Consider the following 24,941-nt stretch of genomic DNA (forward strand, 5'->3'; position numbering starts at 1 on the left):
CCAATTCCACTTTTATGCACTCATCTTCATTAGTAGGGAATTTCATGGCATTGAATATATTAAAGATCACATCCTGATCATGTACTCGCATAGTGAGCTCACCCTTCTGCATATCAATCAAGGTTCGGCCGGTAGCTTAAAATGGTCTTCCCAAGATTATGGGAATCTTTTTATCCTCCTCAAAATAAAGAATTACAAAATCAGCAGGAAAGATGAGTTTGTCCACCTTGACCAAGACATCCTCCACAATGCCTCGTGGATATGTAATAGAACGATCGGCCAACTGCAAGAACATATATGTAGGCTTTGGATAAGGTAAACCCAACTTCTTGAATATTAAAAAAAGGCATCAGATTAATGCTAGCTCCCAAATCACATAAACACTTGTCGAATGACAAGTTTCCGATGGTGCAAAAAATAGTGAAGCTTCCAGGATCTTTAAGCATCGGTGGCAACTTTTGTCGCAGCAAAGCACTACATTCCTCCGTAAGAGCAACGGTCTCTAAGTCATCGAGCTTCACTTTCTGAGAGAGAATACCTTTCATAAACTTCGCATAGCTAGGCATCTGTTCAAGAGCTTCACCGAAAGGTATGTTGATGTGAAGTTTCTTGAAAACTTCCAAGAACTTAGCAAATTGCTTATCCAACTTTTGCTTCTGCAACCTTTTAGGAAAAGGAGGTGGAGGATAGACCTCTTTTTCCCCTGTATTACCTTGAGGAGGAGTGTTGATAACAGCTTTCTTCCTTGGTTCCACCTCGACATCCTTCAGCACCTCTTCTTCAGCCACAACTTCATTTTTTGAAACTTGAGATTTTTCAGGGCTTGCAACCTTCCCAGAACTCAATGTAATTGCCTTAACCTGCTATTTTGCTTCCCTCTTTCCTGGAACTTCTGTGTCAATAGGGAGTGTGCCAGGTTGTCAATTCAACAAAGCATTGGCAATCTGCCCAATTTGATTCTCCAGAGTCTTGATAGAATCCGTTTGGCTCTTGCACATGAGCCTCAACTCCTCCAATTCAGATTTTTCATTAGATTGACTTGTACTTCCATGCGGTAGTTGTTGAAGTTGGAGTTGTTGTCTTGGTACATATTACGGTTGTTGAAAACTAGGAGGGTTGAATTACTTTGCTGCATACTGCTGATAAGGCTGTTGCACCGCTTTCTGATTGTTGCTCCAGCTAAAGTTAGGATGATTTCGGTTGTTGGGATGATAAGTGGCTAGAACTGGTTGTTGCGACCTCTGAAAGTTGTTTACAAACTGAGCTAATTCACTAAAAATAGCACACTGCTCAGTTTCATGCGCACCTGCACAAAGCTCACAAACACTTGTGATATGATTAACTCCATAATTAGCCAGAGAATCCACCTTCATCGTTAAAGCCTTAAGCTGAGCAGCTATAGCAATAGCTGTATCCACCTCCAGAATTCGTGCTACCTTGCCTTGAGGTAGTCTCTGAGTTGGGTTCTGGTATTCATTAGCAGCCATCAGTTCAATCAACTCATAAGCTTCATCGTAGCTCTTAGCCCATAAGGCTCCACCTGATGCTGCATTGAGCATGGGTCTAGACTGTGCTCCCAAACTATTATAAAAGCAGTTGATAATCATCCAGTCAGGCATCCCATGATGAGGACACTTCCTAAGCATCTCCTTATAACGCTCCAAGCTTCACATAAAGACTCTCCCGATTGCTGCGCAAATTGAGTAAGAGCGTTCCTGATTGCAGCTGTCTTTTCCATAGGGAAGAATTTAGTAAGAAACTTCTGAGCAAGATCTTCCCAAGTAGTGATAGAACCTGCTGGTAGAGAATGAAACCAGCACTTAGCTTTATCTCTTAGAGAGAATGGGAGAATCCAATTCTTCTTTTCAATTTGGAAGTTGATACTGTTTTCATTACCTCTGACTCTTTTAATCAACATATATGGCCTGTCAATTTCAACCAAACATGACAAGATATCATCTATGACAACCTGCCATGTAGAAAGACCAGTATGCTAATCAAGAAGTGAAAAACCAACCAACCCCCTCTATGACTTTAATCACATGTACGTCCCTCTTACATCCTATCGTGTGGGAGAACTACAATGAAATTTTACAACCAAGCACATAATTTTAAACAAATAATAAAAGGCTACGTAGCAAACCTTTTTCTAAAGAAGCATGAACCATGGGATTAAAATCCTTCAAAGACTCCGAATAAACCTTACTTTTCAAGAATGTATTCAACCATTTTCTCCCCAAATACAAACTTATGTAAGGTATTAAATTCACTATAAATTCCAAGTACTGTGACTTTTAATTTTATTTAAAACCTAATTCAAATTTGACATCTTTTAAAGTGTGTTCAATGAGCTGCAAGTTCCTGAACAACTGCAGCCCCCCTATGTCCTTTATTCAAGCTTCTCTATCTCTCTTGAAAGTTGAAAATTGTAATAACTCAATTTTTTGAGACTTTGTAAAACGCTTGATGAGTAGTAACCCTGACAATCGGGGAAAACGTTTTAGCCCACACTATGTTGTGCATGAGAAATTTAGTTTCCGAGTCGATAACATGATTATATGTACCAAATAAGTGTATGTAAACGCTATTAGTTTTCGAATAAAATAAACTTTGTAAAAATGACCGTATCTATGAACCATCAAGGATTAAGAGAATCACAATATAATTACAAATTCAAATCCTAAAAATTCAAATCCATGTACAGGACTTCAAAACGTAAAGAATGTATAAGAAAGGATTTACACCGCGAACCGTTTACGAGAGTTTATTACGAAAACGAATAAGCGACCGAGCGAACGCGAAAACGAATAAATAAATGTATCAAGCAAGATAACCATACAAGATAACTAGAGTAAGAAACTAACCATGGTTACTAACTAAATAGTAACCTAGCTAATAGGAATTATAACCTAGCTAGTGAATAGTGTTGAAATAGTAACCAAGTACATAAGATAGTAGTATAGCTTGGAAACTAGGATGGCTAGCAAGATTTTAATTGATTTCCTAGTACTAGGTGATATATACAAGATTATATCACCAATCTTTCACAACAAGCATTTCAAGAAGCCAAAAAAATAATCTCTTCTCTCTCCTTTAAGCACCATTCGGGAAAAACAAGAAAGGAAGAAGAAATCAAATTCAAAAATTCTACTTCTAGCCATGGAAAAATTTCACAAATAAATCCCAAGCTTCCTAAATACTAAACTAAGGTAAGATAAATTTTTTTAGAGCATTCTATCAAGGTTTGATGGGTAAAATAAATTCAAGAAAAGTTATAATGAATAGTAATGAAGAGTAACTTTTCTTGGTTTCTTAATTTTTATGGCTTGATATAGGTTCCTTAAACTCAACCAAGCATCCCCAAGACTCCACCATAAACAAGAACATATCACAAGCTTGAAAGATAGGGATAAATCCTTGACCAAACTTTGTTTAAGGTTTAAGTTTCAAGAAACTTTGAGATCTTAGCTATAAACCTAGTTTTAGTAGTTGATTTGCTATTATCTTGATGTTTAATTAGTTAGTATCAAGGTTGATGATTGTTGCCTCAAGAACATGATGTTCTTAAGATGACTTAGTGTTAAGATGATGACATGGTGCTTGAATAATGATTTAAGACGTAAACGAAAGTTAAATCGTAATCGTAACCTTGTTAAAACGAACAAAACACAACTTAAAGTTTCTTCAGAAGTTCCCGAATTTATAAATTGTAGTTTCTTAAAATGTAAGACATTATTATGATAGAAAATGTTATAAGGATCTTTTAGGTGCTTGAATCGCTTGATTTCGATTTACAGATCAAAAGTTATGACCGTTTTAGTAAAAGTGATTTACGCGATAAAAACTACTATGAATTACGAATTTTGGAAATAGAAATGATCGACTTAAAATATTCAAAAATCATGAAATTTTTACAGAGAGTAAGAAATAGAGTTTATTAACTGCTATAAAATTTTAATTAAAAATGGATTTTTCAATTTTATAAAATTGTTGGAGCCGAGACCGCGCCATTAGAAAACCATTAAGAATCGTAAGCGGAGCCGAGGATCGAAATACAAAAGTCATAAACGAACATAAGGGATTTCGGAAAGAAAGCGAACATAACGAGTACTTGTGCTCAAAGGAATAATAAGAGTAAATCGAGTTGCGAGAACGAATAATAAGTAGCACGTATGTACTAGTCGCCATAAATAACAACGGGATCTAACAAAACAATACATGTTTATGATTATAGATTTCCGAGCGGACGCTAGAGCATCCTCCACCTCAAAGTACCCAGGAAAGTTTACGAAACCAACTCCATATACTAGTGTGTTGTGAAAAGATTGTTATACTGTATTTTGTACCCATGTCATACTTGCCATGATAATAGCATTTGAGTTTTACGCATCAATAACGATTGTTTTACAATGTATATTTATCATATAATATCTTAGCGCTACCATAAGCATGATGTATAAATCATAAGACCGAGAGTCGGTCGGAGTTTTAAAACGAAAACCCGGGAATCATTCCGGTAATGTTTTGGATGATCAAAAGTACATACTTATTTATTCCAAGGGACTCGATGTCCACTTGCGAAGTATTTAACACCTTAAATTTATTTAAAACAATTTCCAAAGATCGTATTCCCTCAACTATATTTAATTACTCAAATAATGAATATTATTATTTCAAATATTCTCTTAAAATACAATTATTCGAAGTTTAATTATTTAATAATTATTATTTAATTAATAAATATTTATCGAATGACTTAATCTGATTTTAAAAATCATTAAACCTATTTTTAAAATATTTCTGAGTTTCAGAAAATCATGTTAATACTTCAGATCATCGGAGAATATTATTTTGATATATTTTAAGTATTTTGAATATAGTTTCAAAAGAAACTCCCCCTTATTTATTTTTTCCTTGACAACGGTCAGCCCACATTATCTTATTATTTCCTCCAAAAATTCTCGGAAGTACGAACATATACATATATGAGATGAATTGTGCCTATCAACAAGCAAAACGCTTGGGGAACTTCGATATAGTTCGATGTTCCAAATATATGATAGGATTCTTAAAGGGGCAATGGAGGGGTAGAGATCCAGTACTTTATTGACTGGGGAGACAGCCATTTTAATTTTCCGTATGAGAAGGTACCATGTGTATTGAAGGACATATGAAGTATGCAAAATATACCCGAAAGAAAGGGGAAGCATATAAAGCCTGATTGCGGCTAGGGTGACAACCGGGAGTAAGGAAGTCGTTCATCTACAAGTAGATAATGATACCGTTATACGACTGATCATCGTATCTCGGGGGCTCCGGTGAATGTCCTATGCTTCCATTTGAAAATTGAAATTCAATACCTTAACCCAAGCCTATGTGCTGGGTTTACTATTAAGGTATTTTCAGATTAATAAATCAATAAAAGAATTATTTTGAAAGAAGGTGTGTATCACCGAGAAGTACTATTTCTAAAACAAATATATTTCTAAGTATATGAATTAATCATAAATTTCTCATATAGTCTTTTCATACTATACATTATTATGATGGACATTATAGCTCACACTTGTTTTCTTAATTGACACAACACAACACTGAATCAAGATGCCTATCATGAAACTCATGGCCAGGAAACGGGTAGTAAACGGCCAGCTATTCCGTAGGATATTTGGTGTTGTACCTTAGGTAGACCGAATAAGTTGGATTGGGTTTCAGTTATTTTTAGTCCGGCTTATTTACAAATATGACTTGTGTAAGATAATAAATATGAAATGTATATTTGGCCGCCAGTCTAACCTTACTTAAAGGTTACTTCCGCGGTAAGACTTAATCACTTTTGGGATTGTAATAACTATCACTTTGTGGATTGATACACTCTAGTAATGCATGGTTCGTTTCCCAGACAATAACCTATAAGTATGTGTGTGTGTTGATAAGTGTGGGATCATGAAGGTGTGAGTATTTAAATATTATTGTACGAGATAAGTGTTATACAGGATTCAAGATGGCGTGGCCTCCTAGATCCCCGACCCCGGATTTTGGGGCGCCACAAAAATATAAAATGCAATTGTAATGTCATGAAGATGAATTAAAAAGTTTGATAGAGTTTACACTCGCAACAAAACTTTGTGACCCAGGTTTCCTTTTAACCTTAATTTCTTTACTCTAATAATCAGGCCAGTGCCTGGTCGTGCAACAACAAATGTGTTTTTATCAATCAATCATTTGAAAGCACAAAACCAGCTTCCCCTAACACACTTTCCTGGTGAAATTTCTTCTCGGCTCCGAGTTGTTGGTGGCACCGAATGAGATTTCGATGCAGCTTCTATATGCACAATTGTGTCACTTTTTAATAAAGTCATACCATAATTTGACCAAGAGCACTAATTCCAAAAATTACATTCAAGGAAGAAAGATCACATTTTTATTACATGTATACGACAACTGTAGCCTGTATCTGAAATATCATAGTTCTTGTATGGAACATCACAGTTCTTATACGTGTTTGTACTGCTTCTATCAAAGAGAGAGTAATCCAAGCTTTCAAACACTTAACAAAACAAAATTACTCATCAAATAGACATATACCATTTAAAAATAAAATAAAAGAAATTTTATACCTCAAAGTAGAACCCAGTTGGCCTTATAGAATCCTAATTGAACCGTAATTAAACCCAATGTAGCTAGTTGAAACGTAATTGAATGCTTTGGTCCACTTTGTTGCTCAAAACCCCTTGAACGCTAATTCGAACATGCCACTTGTTCCAGTTTGTTGATACAGATGGAGGAAGCCCCAATGTAGACTTGTGTTTAGTCCAAATTAATTTCCTCTCTTTACTTTAGTTTGAAATTTTATTTTCTGCTGTGCTAAAATTTTAGCCGCCCAACACAATGTTTAGGCCCACCCCAAATTTCAGTATCCCAACCCAATTCAAATATTTACCTTTCTTTTAATTTTTAAAATATTATAGTACTATTATTTAAATTTTGCACATTATATTTAGCAGAAATAATAAATTAGTTCAATTAATTTGTAAAAATTCAAAGTTATTACATGTTTTTATTTCCTACAAATCAATGATTTATTGATTTTAATCAAAATTTATTAGTTTCACAAAACTAAGTATTAAAAATATTTATTTAATTTTGAACCTGAATAAATAATTTTAATATATTTATAAAATTTAAATAAATCAAATATTTTCACGCTTTTACTTCTTAAGAAAAAATCATAAAATATTTTATTCAAATTAGTTAGTTTTAAGGATAAATTTTTTTGGTTAAAATTAAAATTTTCTTTACTAACACTCTATGACAACATAGCCTCTTGTGTTGTTGTGGATAACATGTTAATGAGCTATGGCAACATACTCTTTTGGCTTTGGTAACCCGGTATTATGATAGGGTAAAAATTTCATATTTATGGTAACATATGCTAAGGTAACATACGTGCTGAAATGTAATGATAAGCCATCTAAGGCGTAGTGAAAACAGATCTAGGATTTTTTATATTTTCGCAAGAAGTAGCCGAGTTCTTAAACACTTAAGAACAGAGATTTGTAGCATAACATATTTGGTTTTTAATATAAAAATCAAGTAAGTTTTGATATTTGTTTATGTGTCTTTTACAGTAAATTAATTATCACTGCAAATATTATATAGTCTATTAGGTTTAAGATTAATCCAAACACATAACTTGATTTAGAGCAAAAAAAATCAAGAATCATATATTCACCCCTTATGTGTGCATTTCAGACCTAAATATCACCCAAACACAAATCCAAACACAATCCACCTCAGGTGTCTCCCAATAAGCACTTGTTGTAAAAAGAAAGAGGCTAGCAAAGTCTGATGCCTCTCAACATCAGGACTTAGGGCTTCTCAGAAACCACCTTCAAATACTGATGGTACACAGGGTGGAAGCAAGACTACAGTCTCTCATTCTTCTCAACAACTTCCAGAATCCAAAAAGGGACGACCTGTTGTTCTTTGTCATCAAAATTTCAAAAATTAATAACTGGTTATATTCAAGCACCAGTTATTTTACCAACTGCACATGGAACATCAAATACTAATGATGTAAATGCTGATTCTACCATCCATGTACCAAAAAAAAGAAGGTTGGTCAAAACTTGCTAAACAAGCATTGAAGATCAAACATGATATAGGTGAGGAAGGACAAGATGCAAACCCTAAAATAACTTCTAGGAGTCATAGGGATGGTCACACTGTAGCTTTCTCAGCTCAATTTCTGTCTCACCAATAACGTTTGATCCAGGGGTGAGGGAAATTTTTGTTACTTCAGAGCAAGTTTAAAGGATCATGGATGATATTCAGCAACAGGCTGCTCAGGAAACAGCTGCTGAGAGAGAGATTGAGCATCTAAGATCTTCATTGAGCAAGAGCTAAGCCCACAAGAACCTTCATCTCCTCATGATGAAGCAGCTAAAACTGGCTCTGTTCCACAAGTACCTACATCTCAATGTGATGTAGAAGACATTGAAGAAATGAAAAATCATGTTCCAATAGTTGTCTAAACCATTCAGGATAGGCATGATGCCGAGAATGCAAAGCTCACAGATGACGTCTTAAAAGTTAAAAGCTTTTGCAAGATAATTGAGTCTCAATACGAAAAGAATACAGCTGGCGTGCATCTCAGCAAAACACATGATGATGATTTAGATCAAGAGGAGAGGAGTATACAAGAACATTTCAAAGTGATTTAGTAGCTCCAAAATCTTCATCCCCACACAAGAACCACTACCTCAAAGTGGTAGTGCAGGCTTATCTCCTGATGTTGCCATTCTAGCTCTAGACTTGGAAGAAAATGTGCATCCCACACATATATCTGCTGAAGTTCTTTCAGTTCCACCTCTGGATGCACTCCCTCTACAAGAGGATGATTTGACTACAGCACAAGGTACAAATACTGACTTTTCTTTATCAACATTTAATTTAAATACTAATATTGTTTTGTTAACATTTATTTTTTCTTCAAATTCTGATGGTATGTTCATGGTTAGTCCTCCACAAGGTGTACCCATATTCATGTGACCACATATATCGCTTTTCAGCCACCTCTTATTTCTGTAGGACAAGAATTCTGAACTTTTCTAGTAAGGTTGAGAGAAAAGATCTAGAGAAAAATAGAAATAAAGAGAGGCAGGCTCCTGACCTGGCAAAAAGAGAGGTAGATGAAAGTCAGAATTTATTTAATCCCTGTGAGGAAACTTTGACTATTAAAAGTCTTAAGATAAGTGCAGTGAGAAGTAGTGAGACTACTTTAAAAGAATATAGAGATATAAGTGGTTCATTAACTTCTCTTGCAGGTGCTTAGAGTATTAAAGAAATAGTTTCTGGTGAACAACCTATAGATCCTAAGTTAAACTCTGATGCACCAAGTGCTGATATTTCCCTTACGGGTATAAATACTGATGGTTTACTGCATTCCACTCATGTTTTAACTTCAACCATTTCTACAACCCCTGTTACTGTTGGTGACGAAGTTGCTGATGCACACATTCCCATGATTATTATTCCTGAGGGAATTGAAGTTGATGTTACTGGATGTGATGACTTGGAAGTTTCTGAAGTTGTTGGTTGTCATACAGCTCCTATTGAAGACAAGATCTTAAACTCTGATGCTGAAGATGAAGTGGCACAGAAGTTCAATGAGCCAATTGCTGATGATGAATCTTCTATGCACTCTGGATATGTTGATGATGATGATGATGAAGATGACATTGATCCTTATAAGATCAATGTTGCTCTAGATAGTAATGAAAATCTTGAAGATATCATATTTCAAGAGGACATGCCTGACAGAGAGAAAGTTGAGAATGGCTGAGAGGGTTGCTACAACAACTCAACGGTATTTAGAAGATGAGTGGGTCTATAGAAGGAATGATTCAAACTTCCTTATTACTGTTAATCATGCTTCTCTGTATTTGGAGACAGCTGAGAGACAAATTATAAATCCTGACATTTTTACTCATTTTAAGGCGTCTACCCTCATGGTAAGGTCCATTCATACAACTAAAGATAAGGATCAAACTCAAATGGATGAAATTAAGGAGGCTTTTCTTGAAGTCAAGTCCAAGTCAGGATTTGAGTTGTACATGCAAATAAAGCCTCTTGTTGTTAGACAAGACATATTGGAAGCTAATCAAGCCAGGCTGTAGACCAGTCAAGCTAAAATGTCTGGACAACTTAATGAGATTTAGGAGTCCCTAAAGCTGAAAATTTCTCTCTTGCTTGGTAATGATGCCAAAAGGGGGAGATTATATCAAAATCTATATGCAAACAGCTCAAGTCAAATACTGATTGGAACAGCCCAAATCCGGGGTCAAGATTTGGTGTTACTAAACAATCTTTACATAATATAAAATAATATACAATGACCCCTTAGTTTCGGATCTTTTACAGGTTATGGTATGAAACAAGAATCTAACCTTCTACAATTTATAACAACTAAAATACAAGTTTAAATACCTTTGTACTAACTCACTTGTCTTATTTTTCTAACATCTTCATCCTCTCGCAACGGAGATCTCTCTAACTTATGCTGTCTAATGAAAGCTATTCATTTTTATCCTTACCTGCTTCTGAAAGAAATAAGAATTTACAAAGCAAGAGTGAGCCAAAAATGCCCAACAAGTATATAAGTGATTTTCAAGTATCATTATCAAACGAGAATTTCCGGACAACATCTTTAAGCAATTTTAAACAATTCTACTAATTAAAGGGAGTTGAGCGAATAAACATTGGTTGTTACCAGCCTTTAATTATAAATCTAAAAGTGATAAGCGATTCCCAGATTCTACTCCTGAATCAGGGTTTTGTCCGTTTCTGGAATCATAAAACTTTTCGAGAGAGAATGTCGTTAATGGCGATCAACAATAAATTAGACTGGACACTAGTTTACACTCATATCCTACTGATAAGTCAGGATATATTGTAGATCTATACCCAACCGTATAGATCCATTCGGGTACCCAGGCATTATCTCCCAAGGGTCCGGTCCATCCCCGGCCCATAGGGTCCAGCTCATCACTGGCCCTCACAGTAACCATCCAGCCTGTAGAGTATTTTGATGTTAAATCATTTTGATTTCAAAACATCCCAATTCAGGGTCAGCAAATAACCCGGAAGAATAGGTATTTGCTCAAAAGATCAATCGATAATATAGGAACAATAATGAAAGGAACTCGCATAATTAAGAGTAATTACAGTGAAATATAATATAGTTAACTATTCTGAACTTAGAATAGGAATGAAGTATCTGTAGTATGTTATGAGAAAAGTAAGGAATATTTTCCTTGAACGTTCGTCTTTATCATCAAACCACTACCCTATTCTAGCTACGATCTCAACACTCAGGTCCTTCGATTGGAACCCCGCTGAGCTCGATGACTAATCACTAGATCATTCTTAGTCCGATGTCAATCCTCGGGTCTTCCGACTAGGACCTACAGCGTTAAAATACCCTAATTCAGATAATCGTTTAAGCTTAGAATAATATCACTATCACTTCTACCCATCCGAGTTCATATCCCGACTCATATTTATATGTATTATTGAAATACACATAGCAATTATGGTTCACATCATTGAAACTTGGTTCGGTATTTATTTTCGGAAAGTATGTATATTTGTTATTTGAAAATAATAGGGTAATTGATTATAAAATATTTTGTCACAACACATAACTAGGTTCGTATGATATAATTATTTACTTTCCTTCGACATTTCCTATAATTATAGGTTACGTTCCCGTATTTTCAGAATTAATTTCCCGAAAATCGGGCAGCGTCTCCTTTGTTTATCGACCTACCCGTCGAATCGATTCAACGTCAATCACAATCCACAACCACAATTTGCAATTCCCAAACATCCATAAAATTTCAATTAGTTATTATTATAATTCGCATTTTTATATTTTTATTCGTATTAGGACTCAGAATTAGATCATCACCGTCCACCGCTGGCTCTCCGAAGCTCATCGCCGACGGCGGTAAAAATTTGCAGGTACCCGTATAAATTGGGTTTTCAACGCGAATATTCACCGATTAAATGTTATAATTCCATGCAATTTATTTATATCACGAAATAATTATCAACCACTATGCCATGAGTGGGCTATTGTAATGCCTAAATGGTGTTACAATAGGCCCCAAAAGCGTTATAATAGGTCTATTGTAATACCAGGGGGCGTTACGTATACGAGCATTACAATAGACACCCTAATGTTACACTTCACCGATCTATTGTAACGGAGAGGAAAACGTTACAATAGGCACCTACTGTAACACTAGCAGGCCCAAATGTAACACAAAATGAGTGATACAATAGCTTGATCAAGATTGTATAAGTGGAACCCACAAGGTAGGCTCCCACAGCCTATTGTAACAGTCTGTTTTATCTATTGTAACACCAATTTTTTGTAATTAAGAAACACTAGCATATGTAATATAACACTATATGTAAACATATATTACACTAAAATAGTCAAAAATATAACAATCCCATATCTAATTAATAAAATATCAAATTTGCATATATGAGTCTCAATTTTTCGAACCATACTATTAAATAACAGTCTCAATTCTCCAAATCATACGACTACATAAGAGTCTCATCTTTAACTCCAATAACTATAACATAAAATTCAAGTTATCCTTAGATAGGAAAAAACTACTTGTCGACTATCATTTGATATAAAATTATACAAAATAACCAGGCAGAGAAGCACTTTTTGCTCTTCTACACTTTCCTGATCTTGATACAAAATAACTAGTAGAGAGCTACTTGTTATCCCTCATTCACCATTCCTTGCTCTTGTACACAAGTCACACCAAATTGCATAAGAATTAATACAAAATGCATTTTGGACATAGAAAGGGGAAACAGGGATTTTGTAATAGATGCTAGCTACGCGAATTATATTAAAATATACTAAAAAAAATAAGTAAGAATCACACACAAAACTTATTTAATTTGGAAGATACTACCTACTTGGCAAGTCCTTCCTCCAACTTGTACTGCTCATTAAGAGACCACTCTACAACCAAGCCTACTTCGTGCTTAGAGGCTTGACACTGAATCAAAAAGAAGACTGCTTAAATTTCAGTTCTGTTAATATATAACACATAGCAGCCGGGAGCGTGCTCCTCGGCTCTTCATGAGATGAGAAGAAATAAGAAATTATTAAATTAAATTGCTAGAAGAAAGAGAGACGTTCGTCATACATTTTCAAGCTATTTAGGGACTGTTTTGGTATAATAGCAACCTTAAAATCTTTTTGGTACAAATATATTCCTTGACAGGAGAATATGCTTTATGCAATTTGGTTATGCTTGTGGCGGCATTGGGTTAAGCAGTCTGCTTCTAAGTAATGTTTGCATATTAGAATACTTTTTATCTTTAAAATGTAAGTAAATATATTGTAATTTGTACACATTTGACTTAAGTTTCTAATTAGTTTTAAAAGCCCCTTGTCTGATTTTTGCATACTACTTTCTTCTACTCGTATTTTGTGTCTAAGTGAACTACATCGAAGCTAAGATGTAAATTATTGCTTCCACTCCCTAACTTAATGCTCCTTGCCCCGGTAATTGTTTAGCTTCTAATGAGTACTACATATGTTTCTAAATCAGTGAGGATGTAGACCAAAGGTCACAAACGCCTTGTTTGTTTTACTGATTTTAAGTTACACGGGAACTTACATATTCAGGGAACTTAAAAATCCATTGAACTAGGTTACTAAATTTTTTTAAATCCCAGGTTTCCTAAAAGCATGTGTTTGGTTTATAATTATGTAGCTGGTAGTTAATGTTTTAAAACTATCAAATTTTAATAATATTAGTATTTTGTTTACATATATAAATATTATTTGAAAATTATTATTGGGTATATAACACAAAACTAAAATAAAAGTAAATAAAATTATTATTTAAAAATTTAATCCATTATTAACTATTGTAATGATAATTATAAAATTATTATAAACTATAATGGATATAACTAAACATTTAATTATATATATTAGAGCCAAAAAATCACATTGATAGAAAATAAAATAAAGATAAAAAAGGTATATAAACTTTTAAAGATAAAAAAATAACTACAAATTATTTTGATTATCAATAAAAAGTATCAATTTTTTTTATCTAGTAAATATATACCATATTTTAGAAATAAAATTTGAAAAGAGATAATAATTAAACATACAAAAAGAAATCTTAGTAAATCTTAGTAAATTTGAAGAGAGATAATAATTAAACATACAAAAAGAAATCTTGGTATTATAGTAAATTTTGTATCTAGTAAACATATACCATATTCTAATTATCATTCTAGTTGTTGTTTTTGTTACAATTCTATATTCACCCACAGTCTGCCATCCTGAACAAATATGAGATTCTATTTTAAGGTGACTGCTTCTTTTCAGAATAGTTATTATCTATTATATTTGAATAAAATAGTTATTATCTATTATTAACTATGATGAACTTGTAATAGGCCTGACACTGAATCAAAAAGAAGGCCTGACAACTCATATGTTGTTCTGTGTCTTATATACTATGAATCAAACATAAAATGCAATTTCTTTTCAAATGAAAAAAAATTAATTTTACAATTAAATGTTATAGAACACCACAAGTAATGCTACAAATACATAACGGAAAAGCTTACCAGTAGACATGGGGACATAAACTAGTGTTGATGTATGTGGTGAACCTAAAGAGCAAATAGTGTTTTACCTTAAAATCCTCTTGTTTTAACTTAGAAAAACTATTTGTGCTTAATGTTGTTTTTAGTACTTATTGTGATGACTCATAAGTAATTGCAGTACTTTGAATGGGAAGTTCAAAAGGAATCTAAAAGACAGAATTAAGGTTATCTTACTAGTGTAATAAAACAGAGAGAAATAGTAATCAAAGTGATCACTCGGGTATCGAAAGAACAATAATAAAGAACAAGTAGATTGAACGAGACCTGGAGATAAAGAAGCCAATTGGTAGAACCAGATCCAAAACCTTTCTGAAAATAATAACAGGCAAACTACCATCTAAACAAACTGCAACACACAACACAGAACTAGATCCAAGTTTTATATAGTATATAAGACTTGTTCAACAACACTGTTATTCTTACGAAAAATCATTATATAGTGAGCATATACACAGAAATGATAACCTCTCTTCCTTAGTTATCATTCCCGACCCCTCCCTGTTCCCCCTATAGGAAAAAAAAACATAACAAATTTGGGTAAAGACTACAGAGATGCCAAATATATATATATATATTTTATTGTTACTTAGTATTTTCATCATTCTCTATATGCATAGTTGCAAACACAATCAAGAGCCGCCAGTATATGCTATTCATTTGCATTAATACAAACAAAACCAGCTAATGATGCCAAGTATAGAAGACAATCAAATCGGGATTACCTGCGTAGGAACTCAATAATGACAGAAGCCAAGTAAAAAGAAATTTGATGACACATAATAATTAAGTGATTAGCATCAGAAGCAAGTATCAGGAACTCAAAATCAGGTTCAATTGCAAGAACCTTTGTTTCTGGTTCAGCTGTCACCCATTGCTTTAGGTGCTCATGAAAACAACTTACTGAATGTTGTATCTAATTGAATATCAAATGAATACATGATGTAGGTTATATACAGTAGTTTAGATATTTGTTTACATACCTAGATAGATAAGTACTAACTTAGCAAGTCAATTATACAGGACTCTAACTAACTGATAAGATAATTTACAATGAACGCATCCTAATCATATAACATCATCTTTCGTGCTTGGGCTAACAACATTCGTTAATTAAGGATAATCAATTATCTTATTATGCCCCCTCAAGAACGGCGTTGTATCAATAACGGCGATTTTGGAAAATTGAGACTGAAATGAAGACTTGGGCAAAGGTTTTGTTAGGGCGTCGGCAACTTGACCTGAGGAAGGGACATGAGTAACCACCACCTGGTTCTTTTCAACTTGATCACGAACAAAGTGAAAATCAATGGCAATGTGCTTCATACGACTATGAAATACTGGATTCTGACATAAATAGGTAGCACCAACATTATCACATAAAATTCTAGGTTTGACATCCAATGGCAATCTAAGTTCCCCAAGCAAGTTTGAAAGCCAATTTATTTCAGCCAATGCACTAGCAACTGCGCGATACTCTGCTTCTGTAGAAGAACGAGCAACTGTTCTTTGTTTTTTGGAGGACCGGCTAATAGGAGTAGAGCCGTAATAAACTATATAACCCGTAGTTGAAGTGCGATCTCCAATGTTCCCTGCCCAGTCCGAGTCTGAATAAACAGTAAGAGAAGAGTTTTGATGACGACCAATATAAAGACCGTATGTGTGAGTAGCCTGCAAATAACTTAGTACCCGCTTGATAGCCTGCCAATGAGCTTTTTGTGGATGATGCATAAACTGAGAAAGTTTACTTACAGCAAAAGATAGGTTGGGTCTGGTAAAAGACAAATATTGAAGCTTTCCAATAATCTTCCTGTACTTCGTGATATCCAAAGGTGGCTCATGTGGAGTGATTATTAGTTTTATAGATGAGCTCATTGGAGTAGTGACTCCATTACTTTCATGCATATTAGTATCATGAAGCAAATCTTTAATGTATTTGGCCTGTGACAAAATGAGACCATTATTCTGAGGTAAAACCTCAATCCCAAGAAAAAAATGAAGTTGTCCAAGATATTTAAGAGAGAAGCGAGAGCCAAGAGCGTGTATAATTTGTTGAACAGCAGAAGTGGTACATCCAGTAACAATTATGTCATCGACATACACAAGCACATATGCCAAGATAGAATTTGAACAAAATATAAATAGTGAGGGGTCTGAATGAGACTTTTTAAATCCAATATACAGTAAATATGATTTCAGTTCATTGTACCAGACACGTGAAGCTTGCCTAAGTCCGTAAATGGCCTTTTTAAGCTTACATATATATGAGGGAAATTGAGGATTGACAAATCCCGAAGGCTGCCTCATGAAAACTTCCTCGTCAAGATGGCCTTGTAAAAAGGCATTATTCACGTCAAGCTGGTGAATAGGCCAATGTTTTTATACTGCAATAGTTAATACTAGACGGACTGTTGTGGGCTTAATAACTGGACTAAAAGTGGAATGAAAGTCCATACCTTGCCTCTGAGTGAAACCTTTGGCTACAAGACGAGCTTTGTGACGCTCAATTGTGCCATCTGGATTATATTTTATTTTAAAAATCCACTTGCAATCAACAATATTCTGTGAAGAATTTGGAGCCACCAGTGTCCAAGTATCATTGCGAATAAGAGCATCGTATTCTTATTGCATTGCTTTCCGCCAATGTGGATATTTTTTAGCTTGTTTAAAAGTCCTGGGCAAAAAAGGATCAGTAGCAGCAACAATTAAACCATAAAATTTATTTGGTTTATGAATGTTATTTTGTGATCTTTTTGTCACCCGAGAAGTAGTAGTGAGCAGTTGAATGGGAACAATGGTGTCACATGAATCATGAGGACCATCTGTTGGTGTATGTATGGGAGATACACTAGCTGATTGCACACACTCAATTGAATGTGTGCACTCAGGTATTGTTGAACTTTGCGATGCGGTAGATTCAACACTACTATTTGTAGGATCGGCTGAATGTGTAGAAGATTGTAGCGGTGTGACAATTGATGGAGATGTTTCTAAAGGTACATCCGGGACACCTCTGGTAGCAGGGATATTGGGTGATGAGACATGCGGGATTGAAGTTGTAACTGGAAGAAGATGAGGTAATGGTGAAGTTAAGGAAGGAAGATGAGATGGTGGTGGACAAACTTCAGCTGAGGAGGGAACAACAACCCAATCAACATGTGAATTTTTTCTTGAAATATCACTAAACATAGTAGCAAATGGAAAAATATTTTCCATAAAACGTACATCTCGGGAGAGATAAAGCTTTGAAGATCGAGGATCATAACACTGGTATGCATGATATTGAGTGTTAAAACCCAAATACACACATGGAGTAGACCGAGGATTTAATTTTGAAGTGGTGTAAGGGCGAAGCCAAGGATAACACAAGCAACCAAAAACACGTAGTGATGAGTAATTTGGAATTTTATTAAATAGGAGTTGGTACGGAGATTTTTGTTCTGAATTGGAGGCAGGAAGTCTATTAATGAGGTAAGCAGCATAATGACATGCAAAAGACCAAAAATTAGAAGATATATGAGCCTGATATAAGAGTGTGCGAGCTATCTCTATTATATGACGGTGTTTGCGTTCAGCAAAAGCAACACGCTGTGGAGTGTAAGGAGGAGATTTTAAGTGTTCTATGCCTTATGAACAAAGATAAGATTTTAGGCCCTCGAATTCTCCTCCTCCGTCTGTATAGAAAGATAGAATTTTATGTTGAAAATGACGTTCAACAAGTGTCTGAAATTGTGGGAAAATTTTGGCAACCTCATTCTTGTGTTTTATAGTATAAAGCCAGAAATATTTTGTGTGTTGGTCGACAAAAATGGCATAGTATAATTTTTTGTCAACTGATAGCACAGAAGAAGGACCCCATAAGTCACTATATATGATTTGTAATGGACGAGAAGCATGTAAAGATGTAGTGCCAAATGGTAATCTCTGACTTTTATTGCAAGCACAAGAATTACAAAAATCAGAATAGTTCGAATTACAGTGGGGGATTGAAATTTTACTAAGCAAAAACTTAAGACACTTAAAATTGGGGTGGCCAAGACGCTGATGCCAAAGATGGAGTGAGACTTGTTTTGAAGCAAGATGAGCAGTAGGGATTGTAGCTGTTTGAGATGGCCATTCATAAAGCCCTGTGTTATTCAACCCGCATACCAGAGGTGTTCCCGTCTTCAAATCCTTTACACAAAATTTGGTAGGAAAAAATTCAATAGATGTATCTGAGGGAAAGGAAGTATTAGAGTTTCTCCAGGGATGCCCTGTGTTGTTGACAGCTGACAAGTTGCGCCAGTGTGTTGAGTTCTGTTGGCGGCGAACATACTGGGGTTTGTAAAAAGTAGCTTGTGAAGGACGGTTTGAAGGCTCCCTTTGTGCAACAGCAATAGTAACCGGAGTAGTGTGGTTTTTTGTTTCATCATTTGTCAAACAGATTTCTTGATCCTGTAATAATCCTGAAAGTTCTTCATAGGAAATAGGATTTTCACGTGCCCGAATCGTAGCTCCAATATTATTATATTCACTGCCAAGACCTCCCAATATCTTGACTACAAGTTCAGAATTTGAAACTGGAGAGCCTGCAACTGCAAGTTCATCAGTAATAGTATGTACCTCATGTAAATACTGAGAAACTGGTTTGTTGTTCTTGACTAAACGACTCAGTTGGTCCCTGAAACTAAGAATCCAAGTGTGCGACTTATTCGCATATGACATGTGTAAAGAATCCCATGCAGCTTTAGAGGAGGCTGCAGTAGCCACAATAGAAGCCAACGTGGGCTCAACAGATGCGAGCAATGTATTCTGAATTAGTTTGTCTTGCCTGAACCAGATCTTGTAGGCAGGATTGATGATTTGCTTATCTTCCTCAGTGATGGTATTAGCTGGTACAGTGATGGAGCCGTCTAAATACCCAAATAAATCGTGACCGTGGAGAAGAAGCTCGAATTGAGCTTTCCATGTGGTAAAATTTGAGCTTCCAGAAAGTTTAATTGGCAACTGGGAAGAAGGGTTGAATAAGATGAATTGATTAGTGTTTGTTGTTCCATCCGCATTCGTAATAGTGACTGATGAAGCTGATGCCATTATGAGGGGAAAAAGAAATTGAGCGGAAGGTTTTTCTTTAGATTAGCCTATTAGAGCGTAGTTGGCTCTGATACAATAAAATAACTTACTGAATGTTGTATCTATTTGAATATCAAATGAATACATGGTGTAGGTTATATATACAGTAGTTTACATATCTGTTTACGTACCTAGATAGATAAGTACTAACTTAGCAAGTCAATTATACAGGACTCTAACTAACTGATAAGATAATTTACAATGAACGCATCCTAATCATATAACATCATCTTTCGTGCTTGGGCTAACAACATTCGTTAATTGAGGATAATCAATTATCTTATTACTCATCTCCAATTCCTCTAGACACAGCCAAAGATCCATTAATTCGCCAAACCCCTACGCGGCTACAATCTACATATCCACCCTACATAAACATGTAAACATTTTCATGAGTTTAACCAGCACCATACAATAAAGGATGATAAAACTGAGAAGTTAAGGCGATTAAAAGCTTACGAGTGCCACAATTTTGTTTTTCTCGTCCTCCCTCGAAGGCCTGTGATCTGATGTGAGGGCCACACCATCTCCACCTCTGCAAATAATAGCACGGCAATCACCATCATTTGAAACCACAAGATCTCCCTTCCTGAACAAAACTCCAAACATAGCATGTGTATCCTCAAAAGAAAAACAAGTAATCACCTAATTAAAACGTCTTCATATTAATCAAAGTCTTTTTATGTATGTACACATAAATAACTCCACCCCCTACAAAATTGCAAGAACCTTTGTTTCTAGATAGATATAACACTTAATTATTAAGTGTCATCAAATTTCTTTAAAGTATATTTCAGAACACACACAAACACAAAATCTAGATACACTTAATCATTCTCCACAATTAACATATTTTTATAAGCTCAATAAAACTCTCTCCCTCACAAAACACATATACATTCAATCCAATTAACAATTGGTTCAAACACTTACAAGTGCTGAATTAGCATTGGAATCATCAATTTTGCAGTTGCGAGTCAGAAAAGTGTTGCAAAAACATAAAGTGGCAAGGAGAAGACAATATATGTGAAATTTAAGCACATAAAATAAATATTAGAGCTTGTTGAATTAAATAACCTCGAGTTAGGGTTTCCGAAGGATCGCGGCTGAGGTACAGGGGCGTTGGCGGCTGAGATGAAGACGACATCGTCAAACTCGCAAGGGACAGAGAGTGTGTGTAATTTGGAGAGAGAGAGAGAGAGAATTCGCCTAGATAGGGGGCTGAGAGTGAGGGTTTGAAAGAGATAACAGATATTTCAAAGTCTGTGTTTTCATTTGGGGGGAAAATACTGCCCAAATATTTCACTTAGTAAAATTGTACATATTTTTTATTTTAATTTTAAATTTAGTTTTTTTATTATTTAATTATTAATTATTAAATAGGAAAATAAAAAAGTCTTTGAATTTTTGTATAAGAAATTCTAAATTTAAATTATATAATATGTTATATTGATCATTTACTAATAAATCAGAATATAATTTAATATTAATTTATGATTATATTTCTATTTTAATATTTTCAAAAATTAAAAGGTATCTAATGTAACACCAGTTGTTGGTGTTACATGTTGTGCAACACCGAAAATTTTCTGCAACACTAGTTTTATAGATATTGTAACACTGCAAAAGAGGTGTTATAATAGGCCTAAAATCTCTTATCTAATGTAACGCTCCTTGTAACACTTGCATTACAGTAGCCCACTTATGGAGTAGTGAACTAAATCCTGCAGAATTAATAAAATAATAATATCAGAAGTAAGCAAATCAAAGTAACAGGCCACACCACGCGCCAACACGCTCAATCGGAAAAAGGAAAGGGGAACAGAACTCGGCCGCCACTGGCCGGAAAACGGCCGAAAAAAACAACCGGAAAAATCACAGCGGTGAACTCACCAGAACCAGAACGGGGAGGGAGGGGAAAAAGAAAGGAGAAAGGGAGAGGAACGGAGATAGTGAGAAGAGAGAGAGAGACTGTAGAGGGAAAAAACTCGAGAGAGATTGCAGAGACGAGGAAGAGAGAGATAGGCGCTTAGATATGAGAGAGGAAGGAGTGGTGCAAATGAATTGATAAAGATTATAGTCCTTATCCGATTAACTGTTTCGAGAACTGATTTTTGTATCGCAATTTGTCGTTTCAACAAGCATTTAACGAGTAACATTAATTCAAAAAGTCACTAAAATAGCTTTAATATCCCCAAAATAATTTAAAGCTAATGATATTAAATTCTTGAATTTTTTACATCATTATTGAACATAACTTTTACCCGCATTTGACGATTAAACGAAACAATGCGCGGGTCAATTTAATCTTAAAAATTTCCAAAAAAATTTTAAAATTCTCGAAATATTCCAAACTTAATAAAATAAAATTTTCATGATTTTTGAAGCATTCTGGAATTAAATACTGATTTTACAATTAAATAAAAACAGAAAATTATTTAAAGATAAATAATCAATAAAATATTAATTTCTAAATTTTATAAACTCCTAAAAATAATAAGTAAAATTATAAAGCAACAAAAATAATTTTAGAAACAATTTTAGCATTTATGAAAATAAATATTTAATAAAATAAATTTAAAAGCAAAAAAAATGAATTCATACAACTCAATAATTAATTATATAATTAATCTTCGTACCCAACCAATCAACACAATTAATAATACAACAACACGTATCTGACAGAACCATTGCATATTTTATTTATTTAATAATTCGATAATTATATTCACATATCGGATCCGAAAATAGATTACTTAGCCGCTAAGTAACTATAAAGACTATATGATTTTAATACCAGATTTGGATAATTATTAAAACAGAGCCTCTTATAAAACACTTTATACAAAAATAAAGTGATAAAACCTCGCCTTTTGAGAATACGGGTTTTATCGGTCTATAAAATGATTATCGTATCGAAAATTTCACGTTGGGGCTCGTACAGGTCAAACCGTACCCTATATCGAAAAAGTCAAAACACGAAAAGTGTTCAGAATTATCAGATTAGGTTAGGAAGGAGCTTTCGGAAGAGTTTCAGGTTGTAAAACGCAAAAACGATTGAAGTGAGACGATTTCTGATTCTAAAAAGTAATTTTATAATTACGTAAAAATAATCATTATTAATTCTATAAATCCTTATAAAATCATATACTAACCCAAAAATTACCGAAAAAATACCAAAACTATTTATATTTTATTCTAGATAATTGAAAATTAAAATATCCTATTTTTATCAGATATAAGCACCCAAATATCAATATCAATCTCAAATAATTCACCAAAATTTACGTAATAATCATATAATAATTATTTATTGATAAAAATAATTATACGCGATATCCCGGATATTACATCCTTCCCCCCTTAAAAAGATTATGTCCTCAGAATCATGCTAAGGAACAGATAATGATATTTTTCAAGTATCTCACTTAGAATTTCTCAGAACTCATCACTATAACCATTATTCAACGGTTTTCTACCGATATCAAATCTATCAGTTGATCATGCAACCCAACTCAATTTTTTACTTCATACATTTGGAGCTAAATTACTCTCTCTGGTTGTACACATATAAATGTTTTGTGAACTCGTTATACCTGTAACAACAAGGCTAACTCATTCGCAATCGTTCTATCTATCTCATTGTCTCAAATGATTAACTTAATTTATACTAATCTTCTTTTCTTTCTAATTCTAATATTTTGTGCTCATAAATGCCTCCTATTTCCACTGGCCATTCTACTTTACTTTCCATGTCTTTTTCTATTCGATTAGCCTGACCTATAATCGTTTTCAATCATATTCGAGAACCTTTAGTCAGTCTCCTGTACATTTCATTCATTTGCGCATAATATACTGAGTTCATGGCGTCTTCGGTCTCTAGATATCTTAGGTCTATTCTAAAATTTAAAAGTTAAAAAAAAAAATTTCGACAATTGCATTTAGCTCACCACTTAATCACTATTTGAAATTTTATTGCCATGGTTTTCTTTGAGGTTCCGCCACATATAACGTTCCTTCTTTTCTTCACTCCACAATACCCGAAAGTCATTTTCTATCTTTATGTCTAGTATCATATTCTCGGAGTAACCTGAATTTTCATGAGTTGCCACGATTTAACCAATCCCTATTTCGGTTCATCACGGTTCGTAGTATTTCCCATACTTCTACCAACATATTAATCAGATCAATAAATTACAATTTATACTTGAATCTGGTAACATGCTACAATCTCCTTGAAGTAATAACGCACTTTATTCCCCTGGTAAAGTATTTAACAATAAAAGGATAATCAGGTTTTGTCGACCTATTCCTAATAATTCAAATAACGCTTTCTTCACCTCTGGTTTTCGAACTATTTTCATTTTCAGGTCATTACAATATCACGTTCACCCCTGTGATGCAGGTTTTGGTTCTTTAGTAGCTTTGACAATTACTTACATGTCCTCCCCTTTCAAAACCGAACTCTTGATGTTAATACTCATTTTGTTGTCATATCAAATTAGATATTAGTGCGAACTTTGATGCTCACAATATCCCATGCTGAAGTCAACATCAATCATCTATACTAATACTACCTTTGATATTTAGCAATAAAGTAAGTATTAGCATAAATCAGGAACTGAATCAAAACTGCATTTCACCTTTTATTCATAACGGAATCAGTTGATAAATCATTATTCTATGATTATTAAAATAATTTAGAAACAATAGCTTAGATTGGAACCAATTATATTTCATGTTGTTCCAGATGATCAGTCACGAAACAACACCGATATACTGCAGCCATACGGTACATATAGGGCGCTATAAAAAGCATACATTCGCCACAAATACCTTTGTTTAATCTTCCCTATTTACGCACATTCTTTGAATGAAATTCCTATCTCTAATTATCCACGTTTCACTTCATCCTCATATCAGTTCTGGCACAACTGACATTCACAACTTGCTTATATCCTGGACTATTTTATAAAATTTCTTTATCATCCTTTTGACTCCACTTCTTTTATTAATTAGTTCTCCATTCTTAATACCCATGATCTCTTTTAAACATAAGGAATCTCTTTTTCTTGATAATATTAATCTGTTCATTATTA

The 24,941-nt window shown here is 34.2% G+C and overlaps 1 non-coding gene across 1 annotated transcript; it reads left to right on the forward strand.

The window, feature by feature from the left end:
- Positions 1-1,617: 1,617 nt before the first annotated feature.
- LOC141683725 (small nucleolar RNA R71) lies at positions 1,618-1,723 on the forward strand. The gene has a single exon (XR_012560416.1). It is a non-coding gene; the product is annotated as a small nucleolar RNA R71 (small nucleolar RNA).
- Positions 1,724-24,941: the final 23,218 nt, after the last annotated feature.

The sequence above is a fragment of the Apium graveolens genome, chromosome 1, assembly GCF_009905375.1.
Source record: "Apium graveolens cultivar Ventura chromosome 1, ASM990537v1, whole genome shotgun sequence".
Lineage (NCBI taxonomy): Eukaryota > Viridiplantae > Streptophyta > Magnoliopsida > Apiales > Apiaceae > Apium > Apium graveolens.